Consider the following 20,014-nt stretch of genomic DNA (forward strand, 5'->3'; position numbering starts at 1 on the left):
ATGCTTTCTCGACTGAATGAGATTCAGATGATCAGGCCTACTCAATATGTATTTTAGATCTTTGTACACACACCTGCAGGTCTCAGCTTGAAAGTACTTCTTCTATCGTACTGTTAAGTTCTTCAAACAGAATTACTCTTTGCACCGTCAGAGGAACGTTAGCTTGGTCTCACGAAAGGCATTTGTTTTTGGTTTCACAATATGGGAAAATGACATCATCTTGCCTCTTCTTTCCATTTTATTACATCGGGCACCATTTGGCCAATGTGTCAAGTTGATCAACCACATTCCCAAACAACAGATTCCGTTTTAGGAGAAGAGTTATTTTTTCCTTTGACTGAAATATCTGAAAAATAATTTAAAAAAAAAAAATGGGAGCAATCAGCAATTTCCTCTTGAAATAATACAGGCTTGATATTAAAACTGTGATTAGCTCAGTAAATTTGCAGGATACAAAATCAGTATACAAAAACCAGTTGCGTTTCTACACACTAACACTCAGCTACTAGAAAGAGAAATTTTAAAATACTGCCTTTGGGACTTTCTGGTGGTTCAGTGATTAAAACTGTACACATCCACTGCTGGGGCACCAGGGCACTCCCTGGTGGAGAACTAAAATTCCAAATGCCGGACGTGTGGCTAACAACAACAACAATCACAGACTTTGACGAGAGATACAATATTGCCTTACAGATAAAATACATGGGTAACTCATAAAAAAATACCATAGTTTTCCTACCTTATCATTCTTGCTCTAGACATACCAGAGAATCCATAAACAGCATTTAAAGGCACTATCTCCTCCCTCAGTTGTTTATATAACATATAGTTTAATTTCCCATCTATAATGGTAGCTTTTCATTTGTCACAAGACATAATCGATCCATTTTGAAAACCTTGCATGCTGTTGTCCTAAATTGTATTTAAATAGCTGCCACACTTAATAACAAGTTATTTAAATTTTATTATAAATGTTTTAATCGTTAAATGATTCAGCTTTTCCCGCCATGGCTTCTCTCCGCTCCCGCAAGTAACTTGGCTCCAGGGGCTCTGCTCGCCTGCCCGCACGCCGCCCGCCACCCGGGGCCTCTGCCTCGAGCAGACCCCTTCAGAAGGCCCTCGCTGCGCAGGCTGGGACGCCTCTCCCCCCTCCGCCCCCGCCGCGGAAACTTAAGTTTGAAGAGCGGGGAAGAGAGGGAAACATGGACATGAAGAGGAGGATCCACCTGGAGCTGAGGAACCCAACCCCAGCAGCTGTTCGAGAACTTGTCCTGGACCATTGCAAATCAAATCATGGGAAAATTGAGGGCTCAACAGCTGAATCTGTGAACTTAGAGTTCCTCAGTTTAATCAATGTAGGCTTGATTTCAGTTTCAAAATCTTCCCAAACCCTACACTGAAAAAGCTTGAGCTCAGTGACAACAGACTCTGTGGAGGTCTGGATATGTTAGCAGAAAAACTTCCAAATGTTACACATTTAAACTTAAGCGGAAATAAACTGAAAGATATCAGCACCCTGGAACCTTTGAAAAAGTTGGATTGTCTGAAGAGCCTGGATCTGTTTAACTGTGAGGTTGCTAACCTGAATGACTACGGAGACAGTGTCTTCAAGCTCCTGCCCCAGCTGACCTATCTGGATGGCTATGACCGAGAGGATCGTGAAGCCCCAGATTCAGATGCCGAGGTGGATGGTGTGGATGAAGAAGAGGATGATGAAGAAGGAGAAGATGAGGATAAGGAGGAGGATGAAGACGGTGAGGAAGAAGAGTTTGACGATGAAGACGAAGATGTAGAAGGGGAGGAAGATGTAGAAGGGGAGGAGGATGAAGATGAAGTCAGTGGGGAGGAAGAAGAATTTGGACATGATGGAGAAGTTGATGAAGATGAGGATGAAGACGAAGATGAGGATGAAGAAGACAAAGAAAGCGGGAAAGGTGAAAAGAGGAAGAGAGAAACAGATGATGAAGGAGAAGATGATTAATAAGACCCCAATAACCTGCAAAAAAAGAACTGTTCAGTATTGGTTGGACTGCTGACACGGATCTGGCAGCTGGATTTGTGTGTGTGTGTGTGTGTGTTTTTTTTTAAGGAAAAAAAAAAAAAAAAGTAGCTGTGATACAAACCCCAGGACACCCACCCACCCAAAGAGCCAAAGAATAGTTCCTGTGACATTCCACCTTCCTCCATTTAGTCCCTCTTGGAAATCCACCACCAAGCTTGGGGACTTCACCCCAACAAAACTGTAAGCGTTGTTAGGTTTTTGTGTAAGACTTGCAGTAGTGTGGATAGCTGTGATTGGTGAGTCAACTGTCCGTAGCTACCAGTTACACCAAGATTGTGACAGCATTTTTACTCTCTGTACAACAAAGAAGCTTTGTAAATAAAATCTTAACATTTAAAAATAAATAAATAAATGATTCAGCAGATGGTATCTGTGAAAGGTGTAAAATATAAAGAAATCAAAAGATACGGATTCAAGCCTCTTCCCAACTACCTGAATCACTTAACTTCTCTGAGCTCAGAATTTTCCTTTCTAAAAACTGCACCTCCCTATCAAAGATGGCACATGAGTGAATTGGAAAATAATTACTCTATAAAAGTAATTTTATATTTTATAAATTATAAAATAACGTACTCTATAAAAGGGAAAGCAACATCAAACGTTAGGTCGTTTTATTGCTGAATTACAGCGGATACAAAGACTTACTTCTATCAACCAATACTGAACTGGCAAACAGAAGGTTCTAAAAGTAGTATCAGGACATTTTCCCAACAATGCTTCATCCTTTTAGATAGTACAAAAATTTAGTACATAGATAGAGAAAACGTTTGCCCAACCAATGCTTCACTACACACAGTCAGGCTGCAGAGAAGAGTCAACCCTAGAAAGTTACAGCGTGGGATATGAATGATTTCCAGTTAAGAGTTTCTACCAAGTTTCAGAGTCTGATTCGACACTGCCTTTGCTGGGGGCTTCCCTGGTGGCTCAGAAGGTAAAGAATCCGCCTGCAATGCTGGAGACATGCCTTTGATCCCTGGGTTGGGAAGATTCCCTGGAGGAAGAAGTGGCAACCCACACCAGTATTCTTGCCTGGACAATTCCATGGACAGAGGAGCCCGGCAGGCTACAGTCCATGGGGTCCCAGAGAGTTGGATGCAACTTTCACTTTCACTTTTTTTCTAGGGACAAAAATATGCATCTCTTTGGGGGCTGGAAGAGTAGGTAGAGTGGAAGGCAGCACTGGTAGGAAAAAAGCATATTCTCAAACGATCATACTTCCATTTGGTTTTGTAATGATGTTAAGTCTGCTTTTACTTTATTTTCGTGTCACAGATGGCAAATATTTCTGTTTGAAGTACACACCCTCGGTTGGGAAAACATGAGAAAGTCAGGTTCAGAAATTCTCAGAGGCCCAGGTTAACAGGACAACTCAAATAGATATGAGGGCCCGTGACAGCTTAGACCTTGAAAACCTGAACTGGCTTGGCTAAAGCAGAGAAAGATACTGTCCTTTGTGCACTACCAATGGCAGGGACCTCTGCATCCCAAGCTTTAATTACTGGGCAGAAAAAACTATTTGGAGAAAGTAAAGCCATAGCTGAATCTTCCCAATTTTTCCCTCAAGCATATGGTCTTAGTAGAAGAAGGGAAAAGGAAAAGTCTACAACCTTAGGAATTAGGAACACCAAAGTTACAAGCAACCTCTGCCCCAAATGTCTAATCTCTCTAATACGGAAATCTCTAAATCAGAAATATTTGTTAAAGCTTCTTGGCCTGCCATATTTTTTCCTCCTTCAAGCTGGGCCCAGAAATGTGATGTCTGGCTATGGAAAAGTGATATTAAACACAGTCATGTATATTTAAGCTTAATTATCATGCAGCATGGTAACAATTATGCATATCATTAAATGTGTCAAATAAGCCCTGAAAGCTTTATTTGGCTACAGTATCAAAACAGCCATAGAAGTTCCATTTCTGTAGTTTGCTGCGTATGCAGCATGTTCATCTGCTTGCAACTTAAAAAAAAAAAAAATTAAAGGGAACACTGCTCCCTACTGAATATGTATATAACAATGAGAATTTCAAAAATTTCACTTAGACTATTTTTCAAGCAGTATCGGTTCCAAATTTACGGTTCAAAGAAGATTACCATACAAAACATGAGGAAGAAACAAAGCGATACTGAGTTTTTTTAAACTAGATGAGAAACCCCCTTATACTTCTGTCTACTCTATTTTACTTGTTTTTCTCTGTTATTCCTTTTGCCTCATTTACAAACAATGCTTCTCACAGACTTACAAAAGTGCGTTCCTTTATGGACTTTAACATTCAAATTTCCATATATCAAAATATTTTTGTAAAACTATTGTTAGACTGGGGGAGGATAAAACCTTAGTACATTAAGACTGTAGTTTATGATTATTAAGATAAGTAAGAAAAAACAGTAGAATGCCATGAGACAAGAAGAAAAATAGGAACAGTAAAAATTTTAAGGAATTTATATTTCTTCCAAATCAGAGGTTCCCTAATTTTAATGTGCAGCAGATTCACTGAAACCCCCTAGGTCTAAGAAATCCGAACCTCGGAAAATGAATGATATACATGCATTCTAACGATTATCTCGGTACTGTTACAAGTGATCTATAAGTCATATTTTGAGAAATGCTATCCTAAAATAGAATAATTTAACACAGTACAGGATATTGGCACATAATTATGTGCTTTGCAAAAGTAACATATAAAATGAATTTTTAAAAAAGCAGATAAAGAATACTACTTTAATAGAAAAAGGTAAAAAGGACATAAATTTACAAAAGAAATACAAATGGCCAACAAACATATGAAAAGATATTCAACTTATAAAAACCTACAAACATGATATATAACACTTTTGCCAATCAGATGAGCAAAGTAAGAATAACAGAACACAGTACAGGAGAGGGTGCAGAAAAAACAATATATTCAACATTCCAACACTGGGAAATACATTTTGTTTGTTTGTTTTTTTTTTTTTGGCTGTCCCACACAGCTTGCAGAATCTTAGTTCCCCAAACAAGGACTGAACCAGGGCCAGGGCAGTGAAGTGTCTAACCACTAGACCGCCAGGAAAGTCTCCATTTTCAAATACTACTGGAGGAAAAGCAAACTAGTGGGTATTTCAAAAAAATAGCTATGGACATCAAAAGCTCTTAAAATGTATATAATTTGATTCAGCAGACCTATTCTACAATTTATTCTAAGAAAGTAAACACAAGTACACATGATGTATAACTGAAAGGTTAGTACAACATTGTTTATAAAATAAAAACCCAGAGACAATCCGAAAGTCCACCAATGAGGAACTGGTTAAACTACGGCACAACCAACACATAACACACTCCCTAAAAATGACGAGCAGGATCTGTATATGCTGACTTGAAAAGACAGTAACAATACAATAAGTGAAAAATAAAATTATAAATGGTTTACAAAACAGCATACAGTCTCGCACTTTTGTCAAAAATATACATACATGAAACAGAATAAAACTACCTGAACTGCTTAAAAATACAATATTATAGGGACTTCCCTGGCAATCCGGTGATTAGGACTCCACACTTCTCCTTCAGAGGGCTCGAGTTTGATCCCTGATCAGAGAATTAAGGCCCCACAAGCTGCACAGCGTTGTCAAAAAACAAAAAGAAAACGAAAAAGTAGTAAAGTATTATAAATGCTGAAATGTTATTCTAAAATCTGTCCCATGTTATTTGTGTATGGGAAAATTAAGTCTGCTAAATCTATAAAAGTGTGCTGACAATACTACTACTTGAATCAATGTTTACTGACTGTTGATTAAGTAAGAAGCCAAGGGACACAAAAATGCCCTATTACAGGCAGCAAGAAAAGCAAAAAAAAAAAAAAAAAAAATGATGGTAAACTTAGAATGGGTCAAAAATTGATTTTCAATACTGAAAAAAATTCAGATCACCTCTCAGCTCAACCAAATATTATGCACAGTTAAAAAAAAAGTTGATACATAGTCTCAATTGTTTTTCAATAATATAATGAAATAAATGATTCTCATCAGGATCACGTGAGCATGGATAGCAACAATCCTTTTTCCTACGAGAACCATCCTTGAAGAAGCTGTAAGTTTCAGAGAGCAGGACACAGAAGATTGAGGAAACCAAGAAATACTGATAAAATACAGCAACTGATTACATAAAGGTTAAAAGATTTTTTGCATTCTTTTTGACATTATATGTTTTACCATAGAAATATGCACAATCTCAGCTGAATAATGGGAATTGCTGGATTAACTGGAGGGAACAGTCTCAGGCGCCAAGGACCAGTAGAAAATGAGGGGTCTGCAAACAGTTTTCCATGCCCTAACCCTGAGAAGAGAGACATTCACTTCTTTACAGAGCAATATAAGATATATGCGAAAACTAATTTCAGATTAAGTGACCTGATGATTATTTCATCAGAAAACAAAAAGGACGAGGTACGCTTAACCCTACACTTTAATTTTTATCAATGTGTAACATCAGGAATCTGATATTCCCCAACTTACCAGTTCTCTTTTGATGATAAAAAGTAAAAGCCCCTAAATTAAGGTGAGTGTCCTGAAGAACAGCAATAAAGGGGATGCAATCTTGGAAGACTGTCTTCAGAGGCTGGCTACAAAGCCAGACCCAAAGAACTCAGGTGGCAAAAGCAGGAGATGGCAACTGTGAAGAGGAAAGAAGAAAGAAAGAATCCCAGAAGAGACAACGACAAAAGTGGGCCCTGGGGGCTTGTCAGCAAGGCCCTGCAACAAAAGATGTTAGCAGTGCTATTCCAATTCACACTTCCTGTACAGAAAGTGATTCCTTCCATCTTTCTCAACTTAGATTTACTTATCTTGACACACTATAAATGTAGTAACATTTTGCGTTTCCAATTCAGAAATTAAAGGTTGCCTCAGACACACTGGCTACAGTGGGAACAGGATGATATTCTTTTGTCTTCCTTCAGAGTTTTCCAAGACTGCATTATAAGGATTAGCAATCACTACCTCCGAAGCTGCTTCTCTCAAGGAAAGTATCATCTTGTTAGACAGCAAAGTACACACTGAGAGCATATCACTACTCAAAGTGCTAGATTTCTGTTCCTAAAACTCATGTGGGTTTTGGCCTTTTGTTTTCCACATCTTATTTTTTTTAAAAATAAAGTCATTCTCAGGATACTGTTTTCTGGTTGCTAAAGTTTATACAGCTCCATATTTACTTCTTAGGGCCTAGATTCTTACGAATCTCAAGGCATCACTTTGCTACTTTGTCTAACTTTTAAAGTCCGTCTAGCACACATTACTTTGCCAACCAAGGTCCCTCTAGTCAAGGCTATGGTTTTTCCCCGGGTCATGTATGGATGTGAGAGTTGGACTGTGAAGAAAGCTCATCGCCGAAGAATTGATGCTTTTGACCTGTGGTGTTGGAGAAGACTCTTGAGAGTCCCTTGGACTGCAAGGAGATCCAACCAGTCCATTCTAAAGGAGATCAGTCCTGGGTGTTCACTGGAAGGACTGATGCTAAAGCTGAAGCTCCAATACTTTGGCCACCTCATGCGAAGAGTTGACTCACCGGCAAAGACTCTGATGCTGGGAGGGATTGGGGGCAGGAGGAGAAGGGGACGACAGAGAATGAGATGGCTGGATGGCATCACCGACTCGATGGACATGAGTTTGAGTGAACTCCGGGAGCTGGTGATGGACAGGGAGGCCTGGAGTGCTGTGATTCATGGGGTCGCAAAAAGTCGGACACGACTGAGCAACTGAACTGAACTGAACTGAGTCATCTACTGATTACAAAAGATAATCTAATCTTCCAGTGTGCTGAGTGATGGGCCTTAAAAAAATACAGGAAAAACAAATACATTAAAGTTCAAAATTAAAATGAACAGTAGGCCTCAAAATCCAGTCCATCTTACAAATTATACATTACTTTTAAGACTAGAGAAAGCAGAAGCAGAAGATCTTTTAAAACTAAAAACAAAACTGGAAAGTTGAAAGATGGCCAGAATCTGGACTTTATTTAAAAGAAAAAAATCAGGTTGAAATTCCAGCCTGGTTTCCCCTTTCCGTTAAAATGTGTTCAGAAAATGCTCTAATATCAAGCTCCTGATTTTTTCCCCCTTTAGCATGGTTGCATGTTTTGACTATAAAATTAGTTTAATGAGATAAACTTTGGGGACCAGGATTTTTTTTTTAGGCCTACTAGTCTAGTTGTTTTTTCTTAAACTTCATTCACAGTGCATTCCTTGGATCCACCAAAACTGTTGCTAGTTCTCAGCATACTCAAAGACTGTAACTCAAAGATAGATTCATCATTTCTGATGCAACAGTCAGATAAAACTGCTTTCCAGTCAAAGAGGAGTTGTTACTCTTCAAACATTCATTCCTAACCTTCTGGAAATGCCACTATTGAAAACCTTCACTTCTTTCCTCAAGACGCTGTGACCCTTCTTCTCACAAATCTATACTGAACAATTCCTCTCATACATATTTCAAAGTCTTGCTTTTCATTTGCACTACTGCTCTTTTTGTGGGCAACTGCAGCTTTAAACGTCTCTAATTCTAGAGATTTAGGGGTTAAAAAACACTTGAGGCCAACACTGTTCTTCCCTGTGAAAGAAGGTAAAGATGCAGGAAGAACTGTTTCCTATCACCCGTCTCCTGAAGAAAACAAAGTCAACAGCAGTCTAACATCAACAAACTAACATGCTCAGAGTAAGTTTTCAGTAAGAAATCTCATAGTTTTACTAACACATACGAAACTTAAGTTGGAGAGAGAGATTGTTTGCCTGTCAAGTGGGCAACAGAGGACTTAGAGGGACTTTAAAAGCCACTCTCTGTGCCCAGTGATGACGCTCTCACAGCATTGTGCTATACAAAGAAAGAACGTGCACTTTACTGCTGATCTTCCCCACAAGGCTCCCTACTTCAAATACCTCAATCACGGCTGGGGATCTCTCTACAAATATCCACCTCAATGTTCAAAGCACAAAACAAAGCTCAGAGGAATACAGTACCTAAGATGAAAAAGGGATGAAAGAACCTATAGTCCTTTCTTCTTCTATTAATAGGTCACTGGTAGATTCGGGAGAGATGTAGAGGCAGGGAATATTAGTGGATGAGAAAAAAACAAAAAACGGAGGAGGAGGAAAGAGAAGGTAGGACGGTAGGCTTTACTAATTACCTTATTTTCCTGACAGTTTCAAAGCATTTGGGGGGAGGGGGGTAGAGGAAGAACCTGTTCACTAAAGAAAAGGCGACACTGTAAGAAGAATTGCATCTCAATTATCTTTTATTTTCAGCTCTATCCTTGCAAGCCTGCCCACTTAAGCTTCTACATCACTTTCCTATCTTATTATCTCTATGCTGTGGTTTGGTACTTCACACAAACACTTTTTTGTTATTTTCCTTCTTCTTCTGGAGGAAAAAGATGGTATTGATTTGCTTAAAAGTACGGATGGGAAAAAAAAGTACGGATGGAAAGCATCATCTTGAGGAGTAAATGGTTCTTAATAACAGAACTACGGATTTCTCTATCCCTTGACTGTCAGCACACCACTAAAGGCTAAAAGAAGGCTCAAGAGGGAGGTAACATCCCCCTTGTCAAGTCTCTGTTTCCTTGCTCCTCCGGTATTGGCTTTGCCAAGTAACCCAACTCCCGTAAATAAAGATTACAGGTCTCTCCAAACTACTTCTATAAAATAAGATCTTGTTTGGCCAACCTTATAGAGCAGTCATTTATTTCTATAGCTGCTGATCTGCTCTGCTGCTCTGTCTGCCTACATTCAGAAGGGAACCAAAATCCAAAATTTCATTTATTCTGGGCCCAAAACCAGACCTTTTGTCCTCCTTCCTAGATATGTTGCAACTTCAAGTTGACTCCTCTGCCTAAATTAGTGGCACATGCTTTTGTTCTTTTAAGAAAAAAAGAAGAAAAAACACCCCTTTTTCTCTTATTGAGGAAGGCACCTAACTCAGAAAAAGGCCTCTGCTGCTGCTGCTGCTAAGTCACTTCAGTCGTGTCCGACTCTGTGTGACCCCATAGACGGAAGCCCACCAGGCTTCCCCATCCCTGGGATTCTCCAGGCAAGAACTCTAGGAGATGCTAAAACGTCTTGACATGTTTAACAGCACCTTATTTCAGAGGCAATGGATGAACCTCCCCTGCGGTACCCCAGGGCAAACACACGGAGCGTCCAAGGGGGCAGAGGGGGAAGCCTCCAGGAGGAATACGCAGACTTTGCAAAACGGACGGGAGGGAGGAGAGGGGACAACTTTCAGGCCTAGAAACAGGAGGCAGTCCAGATGCTGCGACGCCCCCCGCGCCCCGCCCTCGGTGCATGGTCCGCCCCGCCAGCGGCCGCGGCCTGCACCCACAGCCCCCAGCGGCTCGCGAGCGCCACACGCCCCGTGGCGCCGACCGAGCGCCGGGGCTGGCGGAGGGAGCGCGGCGCGGAGGGAGCGCGGGCCACACTCCCAACAGGTTGCTCGGCGCGAGCTCCGGCCCGAGAGGGTTAATCCAGTCCGCGGGCAACGGTCCGCCTCAGCGCCCAGCCCCAAACTCGGGCTCCCCCGCGCCCCGCCGGCCCGCCGCCCACCCCGAAAAAGCCCAGAGACACCCGTCCACGGCGCGGAGCCCCAGGCTTTTGTTTCGGCGGCGACGAGAATAACGCTCCCTGACGAGGAGGTGCCGCGGCTGCGGGTGGCTCTTCCGCACAGGGTCAGACCGAGGAGCGGGCAGCCGCGGCAGCACCTCCTCAGTCCCCACTCCCGACTCCTTTTCCCGCTGCGCCGGACGGGAGGGGGCCTCCACGACCCGGGACTCACCTCACACCTCGGGGCCGGGCTCCCGGGGGGCTGCGGCGCCGGGCGGGGGCGGCCGCGGGTCCCTCAGGTAAACGGAGCCGGCGATGAGCGCCGGCGCGCGCCTCGGAGCGACTGCGAGCTATCGCGATCGCCGGGGCGCGCGGCCGGGCGGGGGGCGCGCCCGTACGCGCGCACGTGCGGCGCAGGCGCACTGCACACGCTCGGCCGAGCGCCCGGCTTCTGGATACCGGTCCGCAGGTTTCGTTGTTCTGTACCTCGCGCCGAGGCTGATGGCTGGCCTTGTCCTGCTCCGGCGGAGTCGTCCCAAGCTCTGGAAGCTTTTCTTAAATGCTCTCAGTCCCCTTTGCAAAGCTCTCCCTCCCTTCCCTGCTGAGACAGTGCAGCGACTCTCATCACCCAAGCCTAGAACGCGGTAATTGCGAGACCACCAAAACCTGTTTGGAGAACCAGCGTGCCCCCTAGGGACCCGGGGATTGGAGATGGCTAAGAGGCGGGTGCTGGGTGCAGATGGAGGTAGTCAGCTTTCATACTGCAGAGCTCCAGGCTGAAGCAGCCGAGCAGATAGCCTCTTTACCAACACCCACTTGAGTGAGCTGGTGGGGCTTGAGGTTATTGGGGGCGTTCCCCATCTTCTGTTCTTTGGGAAATGTTTCTTCTCTTTTTCTTCTTAAGTGATTTTATTTTATTTTTTTCTACATAAGCTATTTCAGAACTTAAAGATTCCTTAGAAATCGTCTAACCCTGTTCCGTTCCGTCACTCAGTCGTGTCCGACTCTTTGCGACCCCGTGGACTGTAGCCTACCAGGCATCTCCATCCATGGGATTCTCCAGGCAAGAATACTGGAGTGGGTTACCGTTTCCTTCTCCAGGGGATCTTCCCGACCCAGGGATCGAACCCGGGTCTCCCGCCTTGGAGGCAGACACTTTAACCTCTAAGCCACCAGGGAAGCCCAACCCTAACCTCTCATTATTCCGACGCGGGAAAGAACGGTCCAGAAACGTTTAAAAGACTTAGCCAAAGCCAGGCAGCGTTTTAAGGGCTGAGTCTGGATTCATTCATTCCAAGCCAAAGCTGTTACCTTTGCCTCCATCATTTGACCTACCTCCCTTTCTCTTCCGTTTCCTCCCTTTTCAACCTAGACTTCACAGGCATCATTTTGTTCTATGGTAGCGCACAGGACTTAAAGAAATACTTTGATCTGGTAGCATAGTATGACTGTACTTAACGTTATTCAACTGTACACTTGGTTAAGATTGTGTGTTTTGATATAATCTTCTGTCTGAATCTTTGCCACCCCATGTTAGGAGACTGACCAAAAACAGCTATAGAATCTGTGGTTTGTCCAAAACCTCGGGACACATCTCTGTGGCATCTTTATTATAGGCAACTATTTTATACAACGGAGAAGGCAATGGCACCCCACTCCAGTGTTTTCTTGCCTGGAGAATCCCAGGGACGGGGGAGCCTGGCGGGCTGCCGTCTATGGGGCTGCATAGAGTCGGACACGACTGAAGCGGCTTAGCAACAGCAGCAGCATTTTATACACAGAAAAGTGGAAGTGTTAGTCCCTCTGTCGTGTCCAACTCTTTGCCATCCAATGGACTGTAGCCCACCAGGCTCCTCTGTCCATGGCCTTCTCCAGGCAAGAATACTGGAGTGGACTGCCATTCCCTTCTCCAGGGAATCTTCCCGACCCAGGGATGGAACCCAGGTCTCCTGCGTTGCAGCCAGATTCTTTACTGTTTGAGCCACCAGTGAAACAGTCTTTTTTAAAGGTGCTCCCCAAATGATAATAAATACTGAGCTTAGACAGTCATAAATATAGTTTAACGTCAGGAGATGAGCTGTGGGAATTGCATCATAAAAGAGATCCGAAATGACCTTTTCAATTTCATTAATAAATACTAATGCAGTAATACTTTAAAAAAAGTAACGATCTTTAGGCTAATTCTTATCAAGTCATTGTATCTTGTGGAGCCAACACTGCCTCTACTGAGGGTGAGTGAAGCAGCTAAGAGCATTTATGAAAATCACTGTGGACCTGCTTCAGGTACTTCTAGATCCCTTGTACCTTCAGATCCTCTAGAGATGTGCTGCTCTCACATGTTTATGCAATTTACACATGGTCTTGTGACAAGTGTCAAGCATAGAACAGATCTTGGCTCCTAGTGGGAGGTGGGAATGATGTCGAAATTATCATTGACTGTATCAACATGCTCACATCTCAGAAATAGTCCACTGAGTGAAAGAAGCAAACTACAAAGTACGTAAATTATGATAGCTCTTTAAAACAGTCACACTGTTTATGAGGCCAAACATGTATATATAATAAGCATAAAAAGTGGACCAGTGGGCAGCACCCTAACTTCATGACACTGGATGCCTCTAGGCAGGCAGCGTGGAAAAGGAGATCTGGACAGCCTGTCAAAGAGGCTTCAACTGTTAATCACACACACGAAGCAAAATGTTAACATTTTGAAAAATCTCTGCAGGGAGAAAAGGGTGTTTCTTAGGCATGTCTGTAAACTTTTCTTTATGGTTGAAATGTTTCCTTTAAGAATAATGTTGAGGGACTTCCCTGGTGGTCCAGTAACTAAGATTCCACCCTCCCGATGCAGGGGACCTAGGTTTAATCCCTGGTCTGGGAACTAGTGAAAGACAGGGAAGCCTGGCGTGCTGCAGTTCATGGGGTTGCAGAGTCAAACACGACTTAGCGACTGAAGAACAACTGGGAACTAGATCGCACATCCTGCAACTAAAGATCAAAGATCGTGTGTGCTGCAACGAAGATCCAGTGCAGCCAAATGTTTTCAAAAGGAATTTTTAAAAATTTGAAATGAAAGTAATGTTAAATTTTCAAGGACATTGAGCCAATGTGCTCACCGTGAACACAATGTGAATGGTGGTGTTCATTGGGGGATCAGCAGTCACACTGATGAAGGGCTGAACAAGGAGAGGTCCAGAGATGCTAGTTGAGAGGATCAATGAAAGGGACCTTATTTTCAGGGATAAAATTATTCAGATCTAACAGGGATAAAGCGTCAGGCTCTCTTTAATCCCATCTTTCTTTCATTCAATGTTATAACCACCAATAGAAAGTCTTTAACGAGCAGGAACTTCACCGAGACCCAACACTCTCCCAGGGAGTTGCTAAAACTGGTCTTTTTCTGGATGAACCCGTTTTGAAACCATCCATGTTAACTGGTAATACATGGTACTTTAGTATTGCATCTACTCACCTCCCCCAGGCCTCCACCCCTGCCAAAGTCTTTGTTTATTCATTGTATGTACAACCTGGTCATAAAACATACAACCGTACTTAAAACCACTGGGCTGGCATTCAGACAACATAAGTTCTAATTTCAATTTGGACACTTACTGATCCTTTGTGAACTCTAAAGAAAGCAGCGACCTCTATGACCTTTACTTTTCATTTTCTTTTTAAATGGGAGATATACCAATGCTGCCTATTTCAAAACAATGAGACAATATAAACATAGGGTTTACGTTTATTTACCTTGGAAGAGAGTACATTTTTATTTATTTTAGGAAACATGAGATAATGAGAAAAGTCTTTTTTTGATTTGGTTAGCTGCTGCCCGTAAGAACTGTTGTACACTTCCCAGATGTCCCTTCTGAAACCTTGTTTTTCTCCAGCATTAGTTTATAGTTCTATCACAGTAGTTATTTCTACATTGCATTTTCAAATCCTCCGCATTAGATTTCTTCTTTTATTCTTGCATTCTCACTCTGCCTCTCATTACATCATGGTAGGTGCTTCATAAAATTAATTAAATTAGACCAGATCGTAAAATTTCCCCAATTTGGAGTTATCCTTATTCAGGCATAGGGGCTTCCCTGGTGGCTAAGCTGGTAAAGAGTCCGCCTGCAATGCGGGAGACCTGAGCTCGATCCCTGGGTTGGGAAGATCCCCTGGAGAAGGGAAAGGCTACCCACTCCAGTATTCTGGCCTAGAGAATTCCATGGGCTGTATAGTCTATGGGGTTGCAAAGAGTCGGACACGACTGAGCGACTTTCACTTTCACTTATTCAGGCATGCCATCTGCTGGTTCCCTGGTGTATCTGTTAGTCGGCCTGAATGCCTTAATCCAATAAATTAAAATTGATGTTGAAGCATTGCCGAGTTTGTGTGTTGGGCAATTTTCTCACGTTCTTCCACTTCCTGTGTGCAGGTGCTATTCTTTCATTGAACCTCTCCAGAATTGTTTTTCCTGCAACCTTCTTTTACCTGTTGGCCACTCTAAGAACCCGGAGAAACGGAGTTTACCTTTCAGAACCCCGGAGTGACCAGAACGATGTAACTGGGCGTGCTCAGTGGGTTGGCCTGATTTGGAACATACTTATGGCTTGAATGGGGGCATTTAATGCTGCTTGTTTCAGGATTGGCTGCATCTTCGTCCTAGCATTATATTGAGAGATGGCAGCCTTTCCTACCCTCTGGGCGCTCACACTTCCATTTTGTCCATGGGCCCAATTTTGGAGCCAGCCCTCTAGGATCTCCCGGCCAGTCAAGAAACCACACGTTGTTGCCTAAGAGACCCCCCCATGCCAGCCAAAAGATTTATAGGTAGTGATTGGACTACTGGAAGGGGTGGGGGCTAGAAGGAGTCACAGAAACAGGAGCTATGGCAACACCAGCGCTAGAGGCTTGAGGAGAAAGACTTGAAGACAAAGACTTCAAGAGGTGAGAGCAGTGATCATTGCATGAAAAAGATGGAGACTCTTTTGAGAACTTTTCTCTCAGGTCCTCCTGGGCTTCTCACGAGCCTTGACAGTGACCCCGGGAATTACATTTTGCTCTGTGTTAGCAGTTAAATCGGAGAAGGCAATGGCACCCCTCTCCAGTACTCTTGCCTGGAAAATCCCATGGGTGGAGGATCCGTAGGTTGCAGTCCATGGGGTCGCGAAGAGTCCGACAGGACTGAGCGACTTCACTTTCACTTTTCACTTTCACGCATTGGAGAAGGCAATGGCAACCCACTCCAGTGTTCTTGCCTCGAGAATCCCAGGGACCGGGGAGCCTGGCGGGCTGCCGTCTATGGGGTCTCACAGAGTCGGACACGACTGAAGCGACTTCGCAGCAGCAGCAGCAGCAGTTAGATTACCAGATGCATCATATATATGAAATTAACAGCCAACAAATAATTATTTCTGTGCTTATCAAAGCACTAGCTCTTTGCATTCTCTTATAGTTTCTCTTTGTTTCCACCTAGTTGAATGTAAGATGAATTCATATTTAAATCTAACCGTACCCTATTTCCTGATCATTTCCTGGTAATCTCTATTTCCTTCTCTGATGATACTGCAGTGTACAATGGGTGAACTGTGTGTTAGTGGAGAACCTCAAACGTGTTCTGCTCTGTAAACGCCAAATAAGAAAACGATTCTCCTGAGTCTAACCCCAGTGCTGTTTCTAATGTTGAGTTTTGCCTTCTTTGCCACCAGCTTTAATCCTTAAACCGCCTCACCTCCACTATCGTGCTCATTCATTCAGCTGATTTAGTCAAGTTTTTATTGAGCACCTACTGTGTACTACTGAGTTTAGGGTTCAGGTGAGCGCATTCAGAAAACCACATTAGCACAGAAACACCGGTTTCGTACCACATTCTCTGATCTGAAGTTCAGTGTGTCTGTACAGATAGTGCATGAAGGGAGAGAAAGGAAGATGAACCAAAAAGGTGAATTCATTTGTACCTAGATTAGCATGCTAAGGATTCTGTAGCCATTATCGAGTCTCTGAAGGTTTTTGAGCTGAAAAATGACTAACAGACCTTTTAAAAACTACTTCCCTGAGTAGAGTAGTGGTTAGCCAAAGCTGGGGAGTAGGGAAATGTGGAGATATTGATCAAAGGGTACAAACCTTCAGTTATAAAATGTGTAACTTCTAGAGACCTTATGTACTGCAGAGTGACTATGTGGTGACGGTGGTGGTAGTTTAGTCGCTAACTTGTGTCCCACTCCTGCAACCCCATGGACTGTAGCCCACCAGGTTCCTCTGTCCGTGGGATTCTCCAGGCAAGAATACTGGAGTGGGTTGCCATTTCCTTCTCCAGGGGGTCTTCCTGCCCAGGGGTCATGGCGACTGTAGTTAATAATAACATATCATGTACTTGAAATTTGCTAGAAGAGTAGATCTCAAGGGAAATCACACACAAAGAAGCACACACACGCACACAAATGCACACACACACAGTGACTATGGGAGGTGATGGATAGGTTACATAGTCTGATTGCGGTAAGCATTCCACAATGTGTACATATATTAAAGCATCACCTTAAATATATACATTTTTGTTAAAAAAAAAAAAAAACCCTCTTGTAGGAGACTGTAACCTCCATTATAGTCAAGACTTGTCTTTATGCCTCTAATACAGACTCATAGGTCTTTAGTGAAGTTGTGCAATGGTGACAGTGTGGAGAATGACTTTGAAGATGGGATTGGAGGTGTGTAACCACTGGAACTTTACCAGAGGACCTATCCTTGCCTTTAAGCATGACACTAGAAGCACACGTTGGGGGTAAGGGCGATAAGCCCTTTTCTTCCCTTTTATCCAAGGAAATATTAAAGAGGAACATGCAAGGACAGCCATTAAGGGGGAAAGAGGTCATGAGAAAACAACAGCAAGCTTTGCATGTAGAAGGAGGGAAGGCAACTTGCGTTGTCTTGTTATTTTTTGTATGTTGTATGAAAATGTCTGAGTGGTCTGTGCTGTGAACCAGTGTGGGCATGCAGATATGCACACTGCCGGTCTTCTAGAAGGGACGGAGGAGAAAACTGTGAAAAGGTGATGACGGAAACCAGGGCAGGACGCCTGCACTGCCCGCGACAGTGAGACCGTCACCAGGAGGGCTCTGCTTCCAGCCAGGCCCCTTCCGGAAACGAAGCTGCATTCAGGGTGATTGGAAAAGCCTAATGCAACTAATTTCAAGCTCTGAGGAACCAGAAAGAAAAAAAAACAAAAAAACAATGCAAAACCTTAGGGAGGCCCTGGAAAAGCTACTTTGTCCTAATCAGAAGTCGTACTTAAATCAGTCAGATTGTTTCCTACTCAAACTGGGAAAAGAGAGTTTCTCAGCTTACAACAGAAGTGTGTAACCTGGTATAAGCAAGATGTAATGTTAATATGCATTTTTCTAGGGAGAAGATTCATAGTTTTCATCATATCCTCAAAGAGTTTTATGGCCCTGAAAAAAAAAAATAAAAGATTAAAAACAATTGGTTTAAGGAATTCTCTGGCGGTCCAGTGGTTAGGACACTGTACTTCCATTGCAGAGGCCCAGGGTCAATCCCTGGTTGGGGACTAAGATTCTGCAAGCCGAGTGGCTTGGCGTAAACAGATAAATAAAAATTAAACACACACACACACACAAAACTTCAATCAGTTTAAATAGAAGAAAGATCAAACATGAATAAATAGCACTAAAAAAGGAGATACGTGATTTTTAACTGAGCAGATGTAGACTCAGTGACCGTGCTTTCTATATTTGCCTGCTCATGTGTATTTTTATAGCAGCCAATTAATAATACTGTAGTGAAAACATTTCTTACACCTTTGCAACGTAGCTGTTAGGAGCTAAGAATGTGAGGGCTCATCTGAACCTCCTTAATTTCCCCTTATTCCAGTGTTATGGTATCAGCAGGCAACTGCAGGAAGATATTATCTATGGTTTAAAACGCTGAGGTTTTAAAACATTGGCTCTATCTTCACCTCTAATTTAAACCTGAGAGGGAATATTACATGTCAAGTGAGAGACACGAACTTTCAGATGTAGCCTTTGGGGGAATCCTCTCTATGTCAAAAACTAATGGTTTTTTAATTTAAAAAATATTTATTTTTATTTATTTATTTGGCTGTGCCAGGTCTTAGTTGTGGCGTGTGGATCAAAAAATTGTCCAGGTGAATTCCCTGGTGGTCCAGGGGACCTGGATTCTATCCCTGGTCAGGGCACTAGATCCCACATGCCCTAACGAACACCTGGCTCAGCCAGATACATAAAAAACAAATATATATTTTTTAACTGTCTTATATTTGTTGCTATAATTTTTGGAGCCCTGGTTCAGGCAGGCAAATCCTGTGCAGTCCCCAAGTCAGCACCACAGCTTTGGATATGAAACAGACCTTCAGAGAGGAAGAAGGCCCAAGCAAACAGAAACACTGAGGATATATACTGAAAATGCCATCAATCTGCTCGAAATATTTTTTACCTTAAAATATTTTGTTGTGCCCCCTTCAGGACAGGCATTGAAGAACTCTGAAAATAACAGGGAGTTCTACGAAAGTCTGTGGTGATGCTATTTATTTTTTTAACTTTTTATTTTGTATTGGAGTATAACCAATTAACAGTGTTGTGGTAGTTTCACAGGAACAATGAAGGGTCTCACCCATCCATATACATGTATCCATTCTCCCCCAGACTCCCCTCCCAGCCAGGCTGCCATTGAGCACAGTTCCCTGTGCTATATCGTGGGTCCCTGTTGGTTATCCACTTTAAATATAGCGGTGTGTACCTGTCCAAGTTGGTCCTAAAGGAAGTCAACCCTGAATATTCATTGGAAGGACTCATGCTGAAGCTAAAGCTCCAATTCTTTGGCCACTTGATGCGAAGAGCCCACGCATTAGAAAAGACCCTGATGCTGGGAAAGATTGAAGGCAGGAGGAGAAGGGGATGACAGAGGACAAGATGGTTGGATGGCATCACTGACTCAATGGACATGAGTTTGAGTAACCTCCGGGAGATGGTAAAGGACAAGGAAGCCGGGCGTGCTGAGGTCCATGGGGTTACGGAGTCGGACACGACTGAGTGACTCCTTGCAAAAAGTTTCAAAGCTAGTTAAGTTTTAGAGCCAGGATCCAAACTGTGTAATGTACAATGTTTTGGCTGCAAACAATAGAAATAGATTCTAGCTACTGTGTGCATGCTGTGTGCTTAGTCACTCAGTTGTGTCCGACTCTTTGTAGCCCGCCAGGCTCCTCTGTCCATGGGGATTCTCCAGCCAAGAATCTGGAGTGGGTTGCCATGCCCTCCTCCAGGGAATCTTCCCAACCCAGGGATCGAATCCAAGTCTCCCGCATTGCCGGCATATTCCTTACCGTCTGAGCCACCAGGGATGCCCCTACAAGAAGGGTCTTCT

At 43.0% G+C, this 20,014-nt stretch overlaps 1 protein-coding gene and 1 pseudogene across 5 annotated transcripts in view; one reads left to right on the plus strand and one right to left on the minus strand.

The window, feature by feature from the left end:
- Positions 1-10,996, minus strand: part of LOC129557506 (spermatogenesis-associated protein 31E1-like) — a 171,878-nt gene extending 160,882 nt beyond the window's left edge. For 2 of the 5 annotated variants that reach the window (XM_088837859.1, XM_088837858.1), the window contains exon 1: positions 10,860-10,996. The gene's annotated coding sequence lies outside the window, so the exon portion shown is untranslated. Of the gene's footprint in view, positions 1-73; positions 207-10,859 lie in introns of those variants that run through there. The other 3 variants (XM_088837854.1, XM_088837849.1, XM_088837856.1) reach the window with 2 other exon arrangements.
- Positions 1,203-1,981, plus strand: LOC129557507 (acidic leucine-rich nuclear phosphoprotein 32 family member D-like; annotated as a pseudogene).
- Positions 10,997-20,014: the final 9,018 nt, after the last annotated feature.

The sequence above is a fragment of the Moschus berezovskii genome, chromosome 7 (genome assembly GCF_049115385.1).
Source record: "Moschus berezovskii isolate FMDL1 chromosome 7, NW_MosBer_1.0, whole genome shotgun sequence".
Lineage (NCBI taxonomy): Eukaryota > Metazoa > Chordata > Mammalia > Artiodactyla > Moschidae > Moschus > Moschus berezovskii.